At 44.2% G+C, this 21932-nt stretch overlaps 1 protein-coding gene across 2 annotated transcripts in view; it reads right to left on the bottom strand.

The window, feature by feature from the left end:
* The window catches only part of LOC147685146 (uncharacterized), a 693800-nt gene that overhangs the window by 119843 nt on the left and 552025 nt on the right, over positions 1 to 21932 (bottom strand). The gene's annotated exons all lie outside the window — the stretch shown is intronic.

The raw sequence follows: 21932 nt of genomic DNA, 5'->3' as shown, positions 1-21932 counted from the left end.
CCTCTGAACATTGTCTGTATTGCAAAAACTGAATTTTAGGAAGGGGAACACAGTACACGCACTGCCACACGCCCCCTTCTCCCCCGCACCACAACCAGCTTTTGCCAGTAATGCTCTATTTTTTCTTTTTATGCTAAAGGAGTACAGACTGAGGGTTCGTTTGTAGGGTTTAGTTAAGTTAAGGACTAGCAGAATAAGCGTCACTATAAAGAGCAACTTGTACTTACGGGCATACAAAAGAGCCATCCACCACCCACACTCCTGTTAGCCGATAAAAGCATTGTTCCATAGAAGAATAGGGCCTATTCTTAACCATATTTTTTTAATAGCATTTTTCATGATTGTTGACAGGAATAAGTGCATTCCCTTGTTGTGTGTCGATTTAGATTCCGTATGCATTTCCCGATTCATGCCCTTATATAGGTACATTTCACATTTGCCCTTATATAGGCATATATATCCATTCCTTATTTAGGCATAGTCCATGCTACCCAAATACAGGCATGGCTAATTCCATCCATTCATCAACATCACAAGTTCTTGCAAAACCAGGTTCTTAAGCCATTAGGGACTTCCCCTTGCTTGGATATTGATTTCTCCATGAACTCATTTATTATGCATGAACATCTATACCTTAGGAGTTCATTCATGACGTTCATATGCCCGACTTTACGTCAATACTGGCATTCCTGTACACCATCAAGGTATAAATATACCTTCACTTGCTATGGCAAAGGACAGTGTGGTTCGGTGCAGTTCGACTACCTACTTGCACGACGTAGCTCGCCACAGCAAGTACCGAAGGAAGCCAGCTCTCCAGCTGACGCACTGACTAGACGCTGTCATCCTCCTGCCGAGAATCCAGCTCCAGTGTTTATGACTCCCCTTGTGGGGTGTTGGGAAATCGAATCCCGGGAAAGAGATACCAACCTCTCTCATTCTAAGGTATGGCGCTGATTGGAACCTAGAGAAACCATTGGCAATTCTTGGCAAAACTAAACTTAGCTAAAACAGCACCTACTTCTTCCCTCGTACTAGACCTAGGTTAGGTACACTAGGGTAGGAGTATTTTAGAAGCACCAGTTGAGTATTTTATCCTGGATTATTTATGTATGTATTTTTATATATGTCATAGCAACAGACCATGCTATTACAGTATTATTTTATATTACTGTTTACGCTGTACGCATTATACTTTGCATTCTGTCTAACGATTGTAGCAGTTCATATCTCTTGCATGAGAAATAAGACTGTTCAATAAACTCTCTTTATTGAAATGCCCAGTCTATCTATTTCTCTGCAACTCTTTAGAAAGGAAGCATGCATGAATGACTGAGTGAATAGTTATCTATTGTTTCCAGGACTCTGAAGATATTGTTTTGATTCTAGGGGAAACAAAGTTGTCATGTTTATGCGGTTGTCCAAGACTAATCCCTTCTTGTTTATTTGAGAAAGTTTCTAGTGACCTCTAAGTTAGTTGGCACACATACAATTAAGTTTAATATACTCGATAGAGACATACTGACCTCAGTCCTATTTCAAATCTATAGTGTATGTTATTCCAATGCGCAGAGCCTATTAGAGATATAGGAACTACACTACACCCTGGAGCAAACATCTAAAAACAGTGAACAATGAATGGACGAGGAGCAAACCAGAGGGCTGATTTACAGAGTAATATAGCCCTGAAATTATGCTCACCGCAACTTTACCCAGACACCGTTAGCCTAGATGCAACTGTGAAGTAGATAACCTGGTGACATTTTAGCATTTTGAATTTTCTTTTGTAACCCCAAAAAATGGTTTAATTTGGCCCATGTTTTGAAGTTCTGGTCTATTTCCTTCTGATTAATTTCCCACTTGTGCAGTATAAGCCTACTTATCTGCTTTGCTCTTCTGAGGTCATATTGCATCACGGTGCACCCTGAATCATGTATGCACAGCGCTGACAGGGAGTCTGTGACCGATTAGGATTAAAAACATAATCGTCCCAGTACAAGTGCGACCTCTGAAACTTTGCCTCTGCACCAATGAGTGTGTATCAGTAAAAGATGGAGCTATGAACAGAACCAGGTCTTTCAATACTAGCTGCCTAGGCCACATTTTGAAGAGCAGGTAGGGATACTTCGATGTACCCCTATAAAGGGGCACCCACAGGCTGCCCATTAATGAAGCGCCACATCTTATGTGGTGCACAATCAGTGCACGCACCTCCTTAAGAACTTTTTTTGTTTTTGCACCCTTTAATACAGTGAAAGAACAATGGCAAAGGGTTCCTCAATTAGCATGGGTCTAGGTTTCACACACAAATGAGCTACACTCCCCAACGTCTAATAAGTTCTGTGGTATATGAATTGCCACTATTCGCATTCTCTCTAGTATGCCTCACTTCTAGACTTCCTGTGCTAGTTTTGACAGTTGTCAGTATGTATTTTGTAACATCCTGTTTAATATATATATATATATATATATATATATATATATATATATATATATATATATATATATATATATATATATATATATATATATATATATATATATATATATATATATATATATATATATATATATATATATATATATATATATATATATATATATATTGCTACTTACCAGTACACATCTGTTCTTGGCATGTAAAGCTGTAGATCTGCATACTTTTGCATAGATCGCCATCTGGTGTTGGGCGCCGATATTTGCACTTTGTTATTGTAGAAGTCTTTGTAGTCACGAGATAGGTGACTGCTTCTTTGGTTAGTAGTGCGCATGGGCATCGACTTCATCTCCAGATTGTTTGCGCCATAAAGGGTGATGATGTAGTTCGTTAGAACTAGAAAATATGTACATGTATAATGTATCTAATTAAGATAGTACTGCAACACATATAGGTGTCCGGGGAGGCGGGTGGGCATATGCGGATTGACTGCTCTACATGCAAAGAACAGATGCATACTGATAAGGAGCATTTCCCGTTCGAGGCATATGAGCTGTAGATCGTATAATTTTGTATAGACTATACAGTAGTTACCCCGTTAGCGGTGGCTACCTGTATCGGTTGCAGTAATTTGAAACAGTGTTCTTAGTACAGCCTGTCCCACACTAGCTTGTTGCTTTGCCTGCACATCTACACAGTAGTTTTTTATGAAAGTGTGCGGTGTAGACCATGTTGCGGTTTTGCAAATGTCATTCATGGGGATGTTTCCTAAGAATGCCACGGATGCCCCCATTTTGCGTGTGGAATGCGCTTTGGGGGGGGGAATGGATAACATACGTTTTAGTTTTTGGTAGCATAATTGAATGCATTTAACATCCACCTGGCAATTCCAGCTTTCGATATAGGATTGCCCTTATGTGGTGGTGAGAAAGCTACGAAAAGTTGCTTAGTTTTTCTGAAACTTTTTGTCCTTTCAATGTAGTAGAGAATAGCTCTTTTGACGTCTAGCGTATGAAGAGCTCGTTCAGCTACTGATGCTGGTTGAGGGAAAAACACTGGGAGCTCAACAGACAGGTTAAGGTGGAAAGCTGAAACTACTTTAGGTAAGAATTTAGGGTTTGTCCTAAGAACCACTTTGTGATGTATTTGCAAACATGGTTCTTGTATGCTTAATGCCTGGAGTTCACACACTCTTCTGAGAGATGGCCACAAGTAAAGCCACTTACCATGTGAGGAATTGCAACTCGCATTTATGTAAAGGTTCAAATGGAGGTCCCATGAGCCTAGTAAGGACAACGTTTAGATTCAATACTGGAGAGGTTGGAATTCTGAGAGGAATTATCCTTTTATGGCCTTCCATAAATGTGTTGATGGGAGGTACCCTAAACAATGACAAGTGTTGTCTTTTTTGTAAGTAAGCTGCTATACCAGCAAGATGTAATCATATGGATGTGTATGCTAGATTACATTTTTGTAGATGCAGGAGGTAACTGTTTTGAGTTGAAGCATCTAGTGGATTGATTGTGTTGTTATTGGAGTAAATAACAAATATTTTCCATTTAGCTGCATAGCATGCCCTAGTGTTAGGACGTCTAGCTTCTTTAATGACGTTCATACAGTCTGGTGGGAGATTGAGGTAACCAAACTCGAAGCCTTCAGGAGACAGATTGCTAGGTTCAGTTGAGCTGGTTCTGGATGTCTTATCTCTCCATAGTTCTGTGTGAGCAGCTTTGGGGAAAGGTGTAGCTTTTGGTGGGGTACTACTGAGTTCCAGCAGTGTCGTGAACCATGATTGTCAGGCCCATGTTTGAAGCAACCAGGATCATTGTGAGAGACTGTTGTTTGAGTTTGCATACCAGTAACAGAACGAGCAGGAGAGGCGGAAAAGCGTACACAAATCTGCCTGACCAGTTCATCCATATCGCATTGCCTTTGAACAATGGGTGTGGATACCTGGAAGCAAAGTTTGGGCATTTTGTGTTTAAATGTGTGGCAAACAGATCAATGCCTGGGTGACCCACCATTTGAAAAAACTGAAGAACTACTTGCGGATGAAGTTCCCATGTCGTGAATCTGCTGTTCTTGACTGAGCAGATCCACAATTTGATTGTGTATCCCAGGTAGATGCTCTGATAAGAGGTATATATTTTGAGGAATGGCCCATCTCCAAATGCTTTGTGCTAGGCGTGAAAGCTGAAGAGTGTGTGTCCCCCCTGTTTTTGTATATAGTACATTGCTGTCATTGTCCATCCGGACCAAGACAGTTTTGCCTAGGAGATGTTTCTGAAAAGACTTTAGGGTGAGAAATATGGCCAGTAACTCCAGGTGATTGATGTGGAAGAGTTTTTGTTGAGTGGTCCACATACCTTGAATGGTGTGGTTCAAGAGATGAGGTCCCCAGCCGCTGTTAGTACTATTTGTGGAACCGGGTCGAAGAACGGCCGCCCTTTGCAAAGATTTTGTGGACTCCACCATTGCAGAGAGCGATATGTGCGGCTGTCCACCAACACCAGATCTGTAAGATGACCTTGAGCTTGGTTCCACTGTTTTGCTAGTCATTCTTGTAATTGACGCATTTGGAGTTGTGTAAGGGACAATTAAGATGCAAGAGGCCATCATCCCTCCTGCATCAACAGCATGAACACTCGAGCTGGTAGTGAGTGTTGCGGTGAGGGCTTGCATACTGGCTGGATTGGGGTATGCTAGAGCTTTGGAAGTATCTATTGTTGCACCTAGATACTGGTGGGTGTGGGACGGTTGGATATGTGACTTGGTGAGGTTTGTTGTGAATCCCAAGCTGTGCAGCAGCTGGATTGTGTTGTGTGTTTGTTGTACACAATTGCTGCGTGACTTGGATTCTATGAGCCAGTTGTTAAGGTAAGAAACCACCTGAATGTGTTGTCTTCTTAAGCGGGCTGCTACCACTGCAAGACATTTTGTGAAGACTCTGGGTGCTGTTGTGACCCCAAATGGAAGGACTTTGAATTGATAATGTTGTCAGTGTACTATGAACTGTAGGTATTTCCTGTGAGCTGGGTGAATAGGAATGTGGAAGTAGGCGTCCTTGACTTATATATAGAGTGTGGAAATTAAAATGCAGACACGGATTTCAACAGTTACAGCAAAAAGAACTTACAATATATACATTACTGATGCCAATAGAAACAGGAAGCAAATATACATGGATAGTGTCAAAGATATGTACAGTCAATTATGTATTGAGTACTACGAGTATAAGCCTGTACTTATGAGTCACAGGAAGTGGTGTAAATCCTTCGTGGTGTTAAGACCTGCAGGTGCCTTGGTGTTGAATTGAAGTATGTACCTACTTTCCAGCTGCCTCAAAAGCCTTTCCCTATTACCACCTCGCTTGAGCGGCGGAACACAGTCAATGACTGAATAATGAAGGTGCTCGAGATTGTTGTTGTGCACCTCTTTGAAATGCCTCGCTACAGGGTAGGCTGGGTCATTGTTGACTATTGGTGTTGGAGTATACGGAGGTGGACCTGGAGCTTGGTGCTCCCAATGTAGCGTAGTCCACACTTGCATTCAAGCATATACACGGCAAATTCTGTCCTGCAGGTCAATCTGTGTTTAATGTTGAGTGGATTGTGTCTGAAGGTCGACTCTACCCTGGTCATGTTCCTACCAAACTTGCACGCTCTACAACTTAGACATTTAACAAAACCTTTTATGTCTGCTAGCCAGTTATGCGTGGTGTTGATCTCTGGACTGTTTCTGACCAAAGCATCTCTCATGGAGAACACTCTCCTGTATGTGATGTCTGGTTTCTGTGCTAATAATGTCCCCAGTGTGGAGTCAGATTTAATAATCACCCCAATGCTTATTAATGACTGATCTAATGGTTCTCTCTTCGGTGTTGTGAGTGATGATCAGTCTGGGGGTGACCAAACCACTGGGTTCAGGTAGTATGGTGGTAGCACTGGAAACCTCAACAGTAGTTGGACCCACTAACAGTTCATCTCTAGGAATAGCATTCGCTCCGTCTATGGCCTTATAAATGATGGATGTGGGTAGCCACGTGCTTTAAACCTTTTGGTAGCTTCTGCCTGGCATGCTTGGAGATCTTCCTGTGTACTGCAAATTCTGGACAGGCGCAGCATCTCCCCATATGGAATGCACGTTATGAGATGCCTAGGGTGGAAGCTAGAGGCGTGCAGGGGTGGAATTTACTAAGGTGGTCTTACGATGGAGCTTGGTCTGAAGGGTGCATTGGCAATGTACAGGCGAATGTCTAGAAATTCTGTAGAGGTGGTGCTAATGCTGGCATTAAATTCCAGATTGAGATCTTTGTTGTTGATCTCCTCAATGAACATTTTTGCACTGCTCACATCCCCTCGCCAGATTAAAAAGACGTCTATATACCTCAACCACAACACTATGTTTTTATGGTATGTAGCCTAGTGTTTGACCATAAGTACCCGCTCCTCCCACCAGCCAACATGTAAACATGCGTAGCTGGGTTAGAAGCAGGCTCCCATGGCCACACCTCTGAGTTGCTGGTAAGTCTTTTGATTAAACAAATAAGTTATGTGTCAGACACCAGTCAATTAGGAACAAAATGAGTTAATTGTGTCTGTGGCAGTTGATAGGTCTTTTGCTGAGGAAATATTTGCAGGCAGTCAGTCCATCCAGGTGACATATGCTGGTGTACAGCGATGTGATGTCCATTGATATTAGCAGATACTCCTCGTGCCAGGGGACGTCTTTGACCTTGAGCAGGAAATCACTAGTGTCCCCGAGATAGGATTTCTGACTTGACACCAGATCCTGCAGAAAGAAATCCACATACTTGGAGATGTTCTCACAGATACTTTTTCTGGCCAAGATGATGGGCCGACCAGGGAAGGGGTCACGTTTTTGTGCACTTTAGGCAAAAAATACAAAATGGGTAGGACCGGTGAATCGATGCTGATAAAAGCACACTCTTCCATACTCAGCTGTCCTTGTATTCTGAAATCATTCAGATGGCGCTTGAGATCCTTGTTACTGCTGGCTATGTCTTTGTGGTTGGAGAGCCTGTAACAAGTGATGACACTTAGGTGCCTGTTAGCCTCCTCCAAATATAGATTACGTGGCCACAGCACGTTGTTGCCCCCTTTGTCCGCTTTGTTGATGATGACCTCGTTGTTGTTCTGTAACTTTTTCATGAGTTCCTTATACCTCAGGTTCTGCTTGCCAAATGTTCTAGTTTGCCTCTTCGTTTTCAGATGTAAAGCTTTTAGCTCGTCTATGATGACATCGCTGTAGATGTCTATCGCATCCCTCTGCATCATTGGGGTAAAGGTGGAGTGTGGTTTGAAAGGGCTGGGAATTCAGATTGAACTGTAGATGCCTTCATCCAGTAGGACTTGCTGTGTAGGCCTAGGTCTGCAGGGCACCGATAGCTCACCCAGAATGCGTAATGTTGCTTTGGTTTTTCTGCGTTTCCTCCTTTCACGCCTTCTTCTGTTGCGCCGGTGTTTTCTTTCCGCGGTAGCCGTGACCTGAGGGTCTGCCGCCTGTCGTAGACTAAAAAAAATCCATCTCTTCTCCTGGGCTAGGGTTGACTCTGCCAGGAATATTACCATTCCCCCATCGGGCCCCATCATCCGAGTCGGCTCCACTTTCAGCCAGAGAGCTTAAATCAGAGAGAGTGATGTTGAGTCTGTCCTCTCAGTGTTGCCGGTTGGCGACCTGAGTTGTCCTTGCTGACTCCGTTTGTTCATGCGTTGTGTCCTGATAGTCATATTTTCTGGCGAATATGAAGATTTGCCCGCATTCATAATCCGTTTTGTCTCAGGCGAATTTGAATACTTTGCGTGCCTTTATAGTGTCCTCATGTTTTTTTAGGCGTGTCTTGATTTCCTCTCTGCCCTTTGTAATTGTCTAATTTTGATCCATGGCATCCAATTCACTGTTAAGTCGGTCAATCTCACATTGTATGCTGTCTCTGTCAATTTCCACGTACCTAATTAGTATGGTTACGAGGCGCATTGAGGCCTCCAAATTACTTGCAGCCCATTCTTTCAGCATTTCTGGGTTTGGCTGTTCAAAACTGTGCGGCAGCATTATTCTACGCCCTCTTGGGACCCGCTCTGCCTCTCGGTATTTTTGTAGAGATTTGGCCTCCCACCATTTAGTGATCTCCGTGTGCATCAGTTTTCCAGTGCTTTGAGATTGGCCTTGTAACTGTCTTCAGCCGTGCCTGCATTAGTTTCCGCACTCCTGGCTTGACTTGAAATGCTTAGTAGATTGTCAAAGAGCGCTTCCGCAGCTGCTTCCCTCTCCCGCAGCGCTTCGTTGGACATGATGAATGTGAAAAGTCTATGTGTGGTGATGCTCCAGATTAAACCCAGATGAATTAGTGTAAGCGGGGGCTGTTGCTTGCTCCTCTTCTAACCTGACATAAGCTGCGGTGCAACCCAAGCAACCCAAACTCACCACTGGGTGTGTGGAGACGTATGGCCGGGTCCTCCGACTTGTCCTGCACCTCCAACTCGATGGGTATTCAAGGCATGCCTAGTGAAGCGGTCAGGGGGCCGTGATTAATTGCTTCTCCTCCCGGAGCTCGTGTCGATTTTCGACTTTTGGAAATCATGTTGGCCCATCTGTCCATTACGAAGAGGGGGTCTGTGTAGCAGAGACAGCCGTACTCTGCAAAATATGTCACACCAGGATCCCAACGGTGCAACCTTCCAAAGGAGTGGCGCAGTACCGGGAAACAGACTCCGTAGGCAGGGCTTGTTGCTTAATGATGTTTCTTTAGAGCATCAGATGTCCAAATGACCCGTTTCGGCCGCCAGACATGAAGCCTTGATCACATAGCGCTTGCAATGGTGAAGGGGTGAAATATATACAGTGTTGTAAGTGGCAATGTTTCTATGTTCATCATAGTGACAACTGATTTGCAACGTGTGGTAAAACAAATGCATGACATTACAGATTTTACCACACAAATTTACTACAGTGTGCCTAGACAGAGTGAAAAGACTAATAAATATGTCAAAGCTGGTGATGGCCACAAGCATGTTGCAGCTGCCTAGGAGGCTCCTGGGCAACAGAAATCCCCCAATTTACAACTAATTAAATTGTTGCCAGCCATATATAGTGGTGCGAACTAACATGAATTGGATATTAATCGGCATTGTTTTTGAAATTGATCGCATCAATTTAAGATCGAGATAAGTGCGTTTTCTATATAGGATGTATATATTTATATATTCATATATAAAATCAGTAAATATTTTTGTTCCCCCTTATCATGATTGCACCTAATGAATGAATGGTGCAATCTTGTGTGTAATTTTTTTTATATATAATTTGCACTATTGCACTTTATCTTAGGTTGTTACACAGGGACAGCACTTGTAAATAAGTCACTATAAGATGGCCGCCATGTATTGTAACTATGTTGCCTAAGTCCGTCTTTGACTATTTTTTTCGATCAGGTGATGCATGTATAGTTTAAATGCTTCCATGGAGCACTAAGGAAACTGACATTGAAAAAGCCAGTCGGTGAAACGCGTCTGTTAGTGCAGGGGGTTCTGCATAATAAAGCATAGGTTGCTTCGAAATTCTTGGTGTGCTTTCCATTTTTAGACATTATGGCGTCTTTTGGTTGTTTCAATATATATATATATATATATATATATATATATATATATGTATATATATATATATGTATATACATATATATATACATACACACACTATAAACACTGCAGTGGGGTTGTCTTGCTGAATGTGTACTACTTTCCCTGTTAACTATGGAAGGAATACTTTTTGGATTTAGGAAGTTCCAAAACATTTCTGCGTTTGACTGCTTTCTTCTATGCCCAATGGTCTTGCAATTTTCCCATTTTTGGTTGTTCCGTAATAATGGTCACTGTGATGGAGCCCCTTGCGGCGCTAATACGGCAGGACCCCCTTATCCGGGGCTGGCAATGGGATCAGAGCCATGTGGATACAATTGCTCTATATGCAGACGAAGTTCTGCTCTATTTGGCTGGCCCTGGGTCTCTGAGAGCCCTTTCTGCCTTTGAGCAAATCTCGGGTCTCTGCCTTAACCCGGCGAAATCCACACTGGTCCCCCTCCACCCCTCACGGGCCTGCTTTGACTGACAGGCGGTGATCCCCCTCCGGAGGCAGTCATTAAAGTACCTGGGTGTATGAATGACCCTCCTGCCTTAACTAGAGTGGGCCCTCAATGTCGCCCCCTAGTCACCCGGATGAAAACAGATCTTCGGAATTGGCAGTTCCTTCCCCTTAACCCGTTGGGCCGGAGTGCCCTTTTTAAAATGATGATCCTTCCCCGTTTCCTCTATATTTTACAGAACACTTCGATCCATCTCACAAGTGGCTGGTTCCGGGAACTGGATAGCATGCTTATCCGGTTTCTGTGGGGGAGTGGGCGTTCACGGCTGTCCCTGTCCCACTGCTGAGTTCCCTCCTTGGACGGTGGTATGGGAGTCACCAACCTCTATGCTTATTACCTAGCCACCAAACTCATTGTGATCCAAGATTGGTTTGCGGGTGGCTGGTCCGACCCAGCCTACCGGGTAGAGCTCACTGTCCTCGATTTCGCACAAGTGCAGGGCTTCCTGTACGGCTCCCCGGTGCCACAATCTATGCTCTCAATCACCAGATCGGTCCTCATGGCTTGGCGCGCTGCCCTTCGTATGGTGCGCTGGGATCGGAAGTTGACTAGACAAACGCCCCTCTGGTGTGGCACCTGGTTAGGGGAGACCGCATCCCTGGAGGGGTTTCACTGCTGGGACCTGGTGGGGATATCCCTTCTAGGAGACATGTGGGTAGGGGACCACATACGTTCCTTTTCGGACCTACAGCAAAGACACGCCCTCCTACACTCCCAGTTTTACAGATACTTACAACTCCGCCACGCCCTCCACATACACCTCCCTGTGCCCACTTCTCTCCCGGAGTTTAGTCCCCTGGAGGCCCAAGTCATGATGGTGAATCTGGGGAGGGGTGTCCCGAATATATCGAACCCTGATTATTAATTCCCCGACATCCTTTGATCGCCTTAGAGAGTGATGGGAGGGCTGGTTGGGCCCTTTAGACGAAGCAGATTGGTGTGATGCCCTTATGGCACCCAAAACCCTCACCACATCTTCAAAGTTGCGCCTGGTCCAGCTTTACTTTCTCCACGCAGCCTATTTGACGCCAGCCCATCTTTTTCGAGCCGGTGCAAGAACCTCCCTGGCCTGTGCCCAATGTGCTGGCACCCCAGCCGACTTCGACCATATGGTGTGGCTATGTCTTGCCTTAGAATCATTCTGGAGAGGGGTGGAGAGGGAGCTTACAAATGCATTGGGTTGGGTGGTTCCCCATGACCCGAGACATCTACTTCTGGGAGTGTTTGGCGGACTGGACGGCTCTCGAGCTGATAAGCGCTTCTTGGGAACAGCACTGGCAGTGGCAAAACGAGACATTGCAGCTAAATGGTCTCAGGCGGAAGAACCAGCTCAGCGGAGGTGGAGGAGGGGGGTGGACTGGTGTGGGGTGCAGGAGGAGGCCGTCTTAGAGGCTTGGGGTTGCCCGGAGTTGTTTAGCAAAATATGGGGCAAATGGTTTGGCTTGCTTCCATCTTGATGGGCCCTAACTTGATGCAACAGTGTGCCACGAGGGTGCCAGTAATATATTCTGTAAAGGCTGATATGATCTGTGATGTCATGGGGGAGGGACAGGGGTATCTTATTGGATTGTGTGACTTGCTACTAATGAACTTCTTTCTGTTGAAAACTTCAATAACATTTGATTATCAAAAATATATTGGTCACTGTGGGGTTTGGACTTCTGAAAAATCTTTCCATTCTGTTTTGTGTCTGCTATGCTCATTCAGTCTGCAATTTGCTTGTGAGACCACTGGATTCTCTGAATATCGTGTTGCTCTGTCCATTGCAACTTCGCAAAGGGAGTTAGAGACATGCATAATACTTTCACTCACGTTTTCAATAACTTCACTGCCAAATAAAGGTTATCTTATTTATGTAATGACAAATTTGCCTTCTTCATTGGTTGTCTATTTCTGCTCTTTAGAATGCCTGTCAGGAGTGTGAGGATGACTTTTCCATTTAAAAGGTGAAACCAACTTTAAATAATGTGCTCATTACTGGATGTATGCTGTCCTAACATTACTAGAAAGAGTTCCCCATTACCACCTAATCAACTGCTTAACGGGATTCACAGATGGACAGTGGTCTACAATGTGCTGCCTCACGGGAAAGGCATTTTGTGAACACCCTTGGAGGTAACTATTTCAAATTACAATACTTTGAGCTGTTAGAGGATAACCTCATCACAAAGCTGAGGGGTTTCTGATGTTCATTGTTTACTGAAATCTAGTAAACATCCTTGCGATCTACATCAATCAAATCAGACTTGATAGAGCATGAAGCTGCTTCACCAAAATCGTCCAGCTCACTAGCAGACAGTGTGAGATGGGTCAAAGTAACAGAAAGGCTAGGCAGCATAAAATAACCACGTTTTAGCTGCCTATTGAAGGATGTCAAAGGCTCAACCCGACCCAAGTTGGGTGGGAGTCTGTTCCATAATTTTGCCCTGAGAACGGTTACATTTACTTCAGCTGCGATACTTCCAGAATTTTGGAATCTGAATGAGGTGGCTATTGTTGAATGAGTATCCTCTCTTAAGTGTATGGAGAAAATCTGTTCGATAGATAGAATGGGGCCTCACCATAGAAAGCTCTGAAAGTCAGCTTCAGAGCTTTAAATTTGATATGCTGTTCTTTCAGGAGCCAGTGCAAGTGTCTCAGATGTGGAGAGGTATGATCTACATTTATTAACAATTCTCCTTCTCCCACCACTGGCAGGACCACTCGCAATATTCATCTAGAGTATGTGTGTCTTTACAAATGATTTCTAAACCTAACATCCAAATAGGTCTCAAGGGGAGGTCTTGTTGCATATGTATGAGAGCACTCCTGCTTTCATTCTTTCATTTCAAAGATTTCTTCTGCTACTCTAAAAGTTCTTGCACTTCTTTTTGGAGCAGATCTTGGTTATTTATTTTTAAGTTTTTTCTTTTGGAGAAGTCATTAGTTGTTCACTGTCCAATTCTATGCAATAACCCGCCCTTATTTACTTTAGAACTCCTCATTTGAGCTAATTTCCTGCCATCCTCGGAGGAACCCCCTTAAATCTTCCCCATAGAGGTGTTGTGTGTTCTAGGAGGTGAAGGGAACGAGTCATTTGCGTGACAATGCAGATCTTCAGAAGAAATTTCTTTTACCCCCCTTTTTAGGTCTCGCCTAGCGAACGCAGCGCATGAGCTGCTTCGCCTTAGTGAGACTATTGTCGGTTTCGCTAGCGAAGGGAGACAAACCATGTGCGCACCCGGACAGGAGATGTGCACTCCGTACGCATGCACATCTCCCGTCCCCGTGTAGTGCTGGCGTTACACAGTGCGCACATCGCGCACTTTCAGTCCCCCCCTCCCCCGTCGGCTCCACGGAGCTGCTTGTATATTAAGCTCTAAAGTAAAGAGGCTTCTAATCTTTCTCTTCTGGAAGTCTGTGTTAAGTACGGTGCTGTTTGTATTACTTTAAAGTGCATTATACTTCATGTGTTTGTTGTGTACTCCTGTGTACATAAGTGAGTGCATTACAGCTGCAGGAAAACATATCACGCGGGCTTCTTTTCAAAATTACACTCACCGATTGTGGAGACAGCAAATCGTTTAAATAGAGAAGTTAAAAATGTATAATTATTTGACTTATAGCAAATGTATGCCTGTGCTGATCTGAACAAGATAGCCGTTATTTAGAATACAGTCAGATATGACGGTTTGAGCTGTATCGATTTTGTAGACTGAAAGATTACTTCAAAGACTGGTCTTTTTTGGGAAGGTCACGCTCGCTTCAATGAAGAAAACACACACACCATCTTCTCTAACAACAGGACAGCATCAGAGAACCAAACACCTTTCATGTACCAATGTAGGTTTCCCAAGGGAGTGGTTCTTCAAAAAAAACACTACTAACATTTAGGCCATGAGTTGAAGTAATGGGGGTGTTTTGTCTCCGGAGCTGGGCCTGCAGTCATTCTTTTTGCGATTTGTTTTTTCTATTTTAGTTATTGCACCTAGCTCATTTGTTATTGCATTTATTTTCTGCTCTCTGGTTTGGGATTGTGTGCGCCTTACTGCTGTCGCACACTGCGCCCTTCCTTTCTGAGCAGGCTCCACTTGGCTCAGTTAAATTCGGGAGAAGAGTGGGGTGGTGGGAGTATACAACCTTTTACATTTTTGTTTATTTGCCCGTCCATTGCTTACCTTGTTTCGGCTGGGGATTCTGGCCCTGCATGGTCATACCTTTTTGGTAGCTCATCGTTTTAATTATTGTGCCAACTACAATGGCGCTGGTTGGGGGTAGAGGGTGTTGCGAAATATGACGCTACCTGGCAGGTGAGACTGTTCTTGAGTGGGTATTGGCCCAGGTTCTCTAGGAATGGTTAGTTCCTGCAACGGCCAAGACTTGCTGGCCAAGGTACGTTCAACCCCCAGGGCAGTCTCCCTTATGTACCGCAGGTGTCATTGTGAGTGAGTGGTGCCAACATTCTGAGGGTTTGAGGTACCACAAGAATTTCTGGGCTGATACAAGGATTCTAGAGCTGTGCACAGCCTTTGGAATTATGCGGAAGGGAATCACTAAATTATGCTGCTAGAAAAGGCATATTATGCTAAATAACGCTGCACATTTTTTGATACTACGACTTCAGTATTTTGTGATTTGTACACATGGTAATACTGTCTTGGCAAGGAATATGCTACTTACCAGTATGCATCTGTTCTTGGCATATAGGGCTGCAGAGTGGTACATTTATGAATAGATCGCCATCTGGTGTGGGGCTCGGATGATTGCACTTGTTTTTCTCTTGGAGAATTCTTTTGTCGTCACGAGACCGATGGCTCCTCCCTTGGGTGCTAGTGCGCATGGGCATCGGCTCCATCCTTAGATTGTTTTGCCATAGTAGGGTTAGATGGAGTAGTATGATAGAATACAGAAAGAGATGCCCATGTAAGTGTATCTAGATAATATTTTGTTGGAACAGACACAGGTTCCCGGGGAGGCAGGGAGGGCATGTACCACTCTGCAGCCCTGTATGCCAAGAACAGATGCATACTGGTAAGTAGCATATTCTGTTCGAGGCACATGGGCTGCAGATGGTACATTTATTAATAGATTATACAGCAGTTGCCTCCCTAGCGGTGGTCACCAGTGTCTGTTGCAACAGTTTGAAATAAAGTCTTTAGTACAGCCTGGCCCACTCTAGCCTGTTGTGTTGCCTGCACATCAACACAGTAGTGTTTTGTGAAGGTATGCGGTGTAGCCCAAGTTGCTGCTTTGCAAATGTCATCTAGGGGAATGCTTCCTAAGAATGCCATAGATGCCCCTAGTTTACGTGTAGAATGAGCTCTAGGAGGAACAGTTAATGTCCTTTTTGCTTTTATGTAACATTTGTATACATTTTACAATCCACCTGGCAATGCCTGCTTTAGAGATAGGATTGCCCTTATGTGTTGGGGAAAACGCTACAAATAGTTGTTTGGTTTTCCTGAAAGTTTGTGTTCTTTCTATGCAATACAATATTTCAATTTTGACATCTAATGTATGTAGGGCCCTTTCTGCTACCGTCTGTGGTTTTGGAAAGAAGACTGGTAGTTCCACTGGTTGATAGATGTGGAATGCTGAAATTACTTTAGGCAAGAATTTTGGGTTTGTACTAAGAACGACTTTATTTTGGTGTAACTGTAGGAATGGTTCTTGTATTGTGAACGCCTGTAATTCACTCACTCTTCTGAGGGAGGTAATGGCTATAAGGAAGGCCACCTTCCATGTAAGGAATTGTATTTCACACCTATGATTAGGTTCGAAAGGTGGTCCCATTAGTCTGGTGAGTACTATGTTGAGATTCCAGACCGGGGAAGGCGGTAGTCTTGGTGGAATGACTCTTTTGAGGCCTTCCATGAAGGCTTTTATTGCTGGCACTCTAAACAGGGATAGATGTTGCCTGTTTTGCAGGTACGCTGCTATAGCTGCAAGATGTACTCTAATGGAGGTGTAAGCAAGGTTACATTGCTGTAAGTGTAGTAAGTAGCAGATAATATTTTTTGTGGATGCGTCCAGAGGGTTGATGTTGTTACTGTTACAGTATACAGCAAACCTTTTCCACTTTGCTGCATAGCATGCTCTGGTGGTAGGACGTCTTGCTTGCTTAATGATTTCCATACAGTTTGGAGGTAAATTTAAGTATCCAAATTCTATGACCTCAATGACCTCAGGAGCCAGATCGCTAGGTTCAATTGTTTGGGATCTGGGTGCATTACTTCTCCATGGTTCTGTGTAAGGTGCATGGGTAATATTCTTAACTTTTGATGTGGCACCTGTGAGAGTTGCAGGAGCGTGGTGAACCACGGTTGTCGTGCCCACGTGGGTGCCACTAGTATCATGGTCATTGTACATTGTAGTAGTTTTCAAACCACTAATGGAATTAGTGGGAGAGGGGGAAAAGCGTATGCAAATTTGTAGGACCAATTTATCCATAATGCATTGCCCTGCGACAGGTGGTGTGGGTACCTGGATGCGAAAATTTGGCATTTTGCGTTCTGATGAGTGGCAAAGCAATCTGTCTCTAGTTGTCCCCATCTTTGGAAGAATGGCTGCAGTATTTGGTCGTGCAATTCCCATTCGTGTATTTGTTCTGACTCTCTGCTTAAGATGTCTGCTATCTGATTTTGAACTCCTGGTAGGTGTTTGGCTAACAGATAGATGTTTTGAGGAATGGCCCATCTCCAAATCTCCTGCGCTAGTCTGGATAGTTGGAGAGTGTGTCCCCCCCTGTTTTTTAATATAATACATTGCTGTCATGTTGTCTGTTCTGATCAGGACTGCTTTCTTGAGAATCTGAATTTGAATAGCTTTTAATGCTAGAAACACTGCTAATAGTGCTAGATAATTGATGTGCAGTCTTTTTTGCTGTACAGTCCATCTTCCCTGTACTGTATATTTCTCCATATGCGCTCCCCATCCGGTGAGCGATGCATCCGCTGTTAGTATCACTTGTGGAATTGGTTCTAGGAACGACCGCCCCTTGGAAATGTTTGTTGTGTTCCACCACTTCAGAGAGCGATGTGTGCGGTCGTCTACCAACACCAGATCTGTAATCTGACCTTGAGCCTGATTACCCTGTGTTGCTAGACATTCTGGCAGCGGACGCATTTGTAGTCTGGCATATGGTATTAGCAGTATGCAAGAGGACATCATCCCTAATAGTTACATGAACACTCGAGCTGGTAGTGAGTGTTGTGGTTGAAATCTTTGAATCAATGTGAGCATTGTTTGAATCCCGACTGGATTGGGATATACTCTGGCTTTTTCTGTCTATAGTAGCCCCTAGATATTGTTGAACTTTGTTTGGTTGCAGGTGGGATTTTGTGTAGTTCACCGTAAACCCTAGCTGGTGCAGCAACAGAATTGTCTTTTGTGCGTTTTGAAGACATTCTTTTTGTGACTTGGCCTTTATTATCCAGTCGTCCAAGTAAGGGAAGACATGTATTTGTTGTCTTCTTAGGTGAGCTGCAACCACCGCTAGGCATTTTGTGAACACCCTTGGTGCTGTTGTGACCCCAAACGGAAGGACTTTGAACTGATAATGTTGTCCTTCTACAACAAACCTGAGGTATTTCCTGTGGGCTTCGTGAATTGGGATTTGAAAGTAAGCGTCTTTTAGATCCAGTGTAGAAAGAAAGTCCCCTTTCTTCAGTAAAGGAAGTATTTGTTGGAGCGTGACCATGTGGAAATGTTCCGAATTTATGTATGCATTGAGAGGTCTGAGGTCTAGTATTGGCCTTAGAGACCCGTCTTTTTGGGGAATTAGGAAGTATAGAGAGTATACCCCTGTTCCCTGTTGATGTTGTGGAACCTTCTCTATGGCATGCTTTTGTAGCAGTGACAGTACTTCCTGCTTTAACAATGTTAGATGATCTTGACTCATTGGACGCTGTTTGGGGGGGATGTTTGGTGGGGTAGCTGCGAGTTCTAGGCAATAACCATGTTGGATAATTTGTCTCGCCCACCTGTCTGATGTGATGTTTTCCCAGACAGGTAGGAACTGTGATAGACGTCCCCCGACCGGTGTTATATGGGCTGGGGGGGAGCTGTATGAAGTCACTGTTTTGGGGTAGGAGAGTTGCGGTTGTTATTTCCGCGACCTCTACCCTTGTTGTTGTTACCTCTGTAACTGACTCTAGAATGACCTCTGGGTGATGTTGGTGTAAAAGAGGTGGATTGCTGGCTTGTGCCTGTATTCTTTGATCCGTCTCTATAGGTTTACCTACGAAAGGAACCCCTTTGAGTTGGCTGTTGCAATGCTCCCATTGATTTAGCAGTTTCTGTGTCCTTTTTCATCTTTTCTAATGTCTCATCTGTAACTGAGCCGAAAAGTGTTTTCTCATCAAAAGGTTGGTTCAATAAGGATGTTTGTACCTCTTGTTTGAACCCTGAGACTCTGAGCCATGCATGTCTTCTTAACATGATACTGGTGTTTATTAACCTTGCTGCAGTGTCTGCTGCGTCTAAGGCACACTTAATGGAAGTCTTAGTTATTATCTTCCCCTCTTGTATGAGCTGATCTGCCCTTTTTTGATGTTCCTTAGGGAGATGTGTAATGAGTTTTTCTAACTCATCATAATGAGCCCTATCATAACGTGCAAGTAGCGCTTGCGTATTAGCTACGCGCCAGCTGTTTGCCGCTTGGGATGCTACTCTTTTGCCAGAGGCATCTATTAACCGCATCCGTGCGGCGCGAATTCCCCGCCCATGCTGACTCCGCCTTGCGCGGGCGGAGACATGACGGAACAGTTCCGTCATCAGCACAGCTCAGCTGATGACGGAACCGTTCTGTCATCAGCATTGAAGGGGTTAACTTGGACTCCTTGTCAGGAGGAGGAGGAGTTTCTCCTGTAGTTAATGAGTTTGCTCTCTTGCGAGCGTTTGTGACTACTAGCGAGTCCAGAGGTATTTGTCCTTCGATAAATATTGGGTCCTTTGGTGCTGCCTTATATTTTTTATCAATTCTTGGGTTTAATACCCTAGCCCTCACAGGGTCTTTGAATATGTCTGATGTGTGATTGAGGAGACCCTTAGGCATTGGTAGTGTTCCTGATGTTCTTTGTGCAGCAGGTAGTGTTTCTAAAAGGAAATCCTCTATTTGAGGTTCCGTATGTAAGTCTACCTTGTGGTATTTTGCTGCCCTATTAATTAACTGTGCAAAACCTGTATTATCATCAGGTGGTGAAGGCTTTGAGGGATACAGTTCAGGGTCATTATCATTAGCTGACCCTGCGTTATAATCTTCCCATGGGTCTGCGGCTTCTGGGACAGTGTCGTCATCCCTAGGAAGTTCTCCCTCCCCTGTGTCACTTTCTACATCTGTTTGAGGTGTAGATGGTCGTGGTGTAGAAGGTGGAGGAATAGCTGGCAGAGTGTGAGGAGAATAGGGTGTGTCTTTAGGTTGAGGAGAAAGGGGAGGAGTTGTATTTGTCCCCATTGTTCTCTTTTTAGGAGGAGGAGCTTTGTCGTCCAACTGTTCATTCTTCCTCTTTTTAGGTAGTTTTGTCAACACCTTGCCAGTTTGTGGATCGATAAACAAAGTCTTTTGTTTTGGATCTGTCTGATGCTCCTGTGTCGGTACCGAAGTTTTTGGTTCGGAAAGGTGCTTTTGCTTCTGACTGTCAGTGTTTTGTGTTTTCGGCACCAAGAGTTTGCTCGAATCCGATCTTTTCGGTGTCGAGGAAGTCTTCAACGTCGAAGCATGTTTCGGTTTCGACATGGAATGTTTTGACTGCAAGCTTTCCTTGGTATGGAGCTTCGGTGTCGATGTCGACCGCTTCTCAAATCCGACATGGTGGGAGGCAGAGTGTTTTGGTTTCGGTTTTGTTGCCGAGCCCAAGGGCGGGGCGTCTGAAACTTTTTTCAGTAGTTTGACCGGGCTCGAAGGCGGGGTCGACACAAAGCGGGGTCGTTTTTTTGGTAAGGGGACGTCGTTACGGTTTGATGATCGTTGATTTCTTCGACGTCAGACTCGTCCACTCCCGACCCCGACTCGTCCTCATCTTCTTCTTCCTCTTCGGGGTGCTGGGCCTCGAACAGCTCCGGGATTGCCTCTGACTGCATTCTCGACACCTCGTGTCTTCGGGCTCGACGGTTTCTAATCATCGACTTGGAGAATGCTGCGCAGGTTTCACTGTCCCTGGATTCGTGTTCAGGTGATAAACAGAGGTTGCACACCTCGTGTAGGTCCTTGTGTGGGAACTTAGCACCACACGTTGGACATCTTTTGAATGGAGTCCTTTCCATGGACTCCGGGCTGGACTACGTCGAGATAGGCCTCCCGGTCTCGTCGAGGTAGAAGTTGGAAATGTTGTTGTTGAAGTCGAAGCGCGTCTAAATGGAAATGAATTCGCGCTCGATAACAATGCCGTCGAATTGGAAAGGGAATACGCGCCGAAATATAACTTTTTTTTCGAAGTTGATCCGGAGCGCTTCGATCCTCATCCGCACTCGATGGCGGAAAAAAACAATCTAAGGATGGAGCCGATGCCCATGCACCCATGAGAGGAGTCATCGGTCTCGTGACGAAAAAAGACTTCTCCAAGAGAAAAACAAGTGCAATCATCCGAGCCCAAAAACCAGATGGCGATCTATTCATAAATGTACCATCTGAAGCCCATTTGCCTCGAACATATATCACCTCATTAGTGCCAGTTTACGAAATACAGAAAAAACAACCGAAACATGGTCAGTCAACCTGCGTTAAGGGCCTTTCATTACGCGTGAACCAATTTCACCACTTTTTAGTAACATTTGATCCGTTTGAGCTAGAAATGTTTTTGTGTTAAAATCTGTAGATTATGCAGCAGATAATGAATTATGTGGCAAACACAGATCTATGCATAAAAAAGCCATGGCATCGCATAATTCCTGGGTAAGTATCGGTCTTTTCAGGAGCTCCTGGGTGACTGTGTTATTGGTCCGGGTAACTTCCTTGGCCAGAACACAGTGTTAGCTGTGTTAAAACGGTTATGGGCTTCATTCCATGAACAACGATATCTAGTACTTGTATGAAGCATGTTATGTTACAAATAATGGTTTGGAACCTATGGTCACTAATAATTTGAACGACCGTAATCATTTTTGATTGTTGGTAGCCTTTTGGCTCTGTGTTTTTTATGTCGCTTACCCTCCCTACACTCACTGCACCAATCCCCCTTCCCCTTTACCAGGGCACTTTTTTTTTTTTTTTTTATTTCACAGAATTTTTTATTGAGAGAGTTTGGTATTGATATGAGCAGAACAAATAATAGCAGATAAAGTCCATGGTACAAGTACATAATAAACCGAGAAGCGGTGAAGTAACATAATATGGAGTAAACATAACATGCGGGGGGAAAA

The sequence above is a fragment of the Lissotriton vulgaris genome, chromosome 10 (genome assembly GCF_964263255.1).
Source record: "Lissotriton vulgaris chromosome 10, aLisVul1.2, whole genome shotgun sequence".
Taxonomy (NCBI): Eukaryota; Metazoa; Chordata; class Amphibia; order Caudata; family Salamandridae; genus Lissotriton; species Lissotriton vulgaris.
This window is presented reverse-complemented; position numbering and strand designations above follow the sequence as displayed.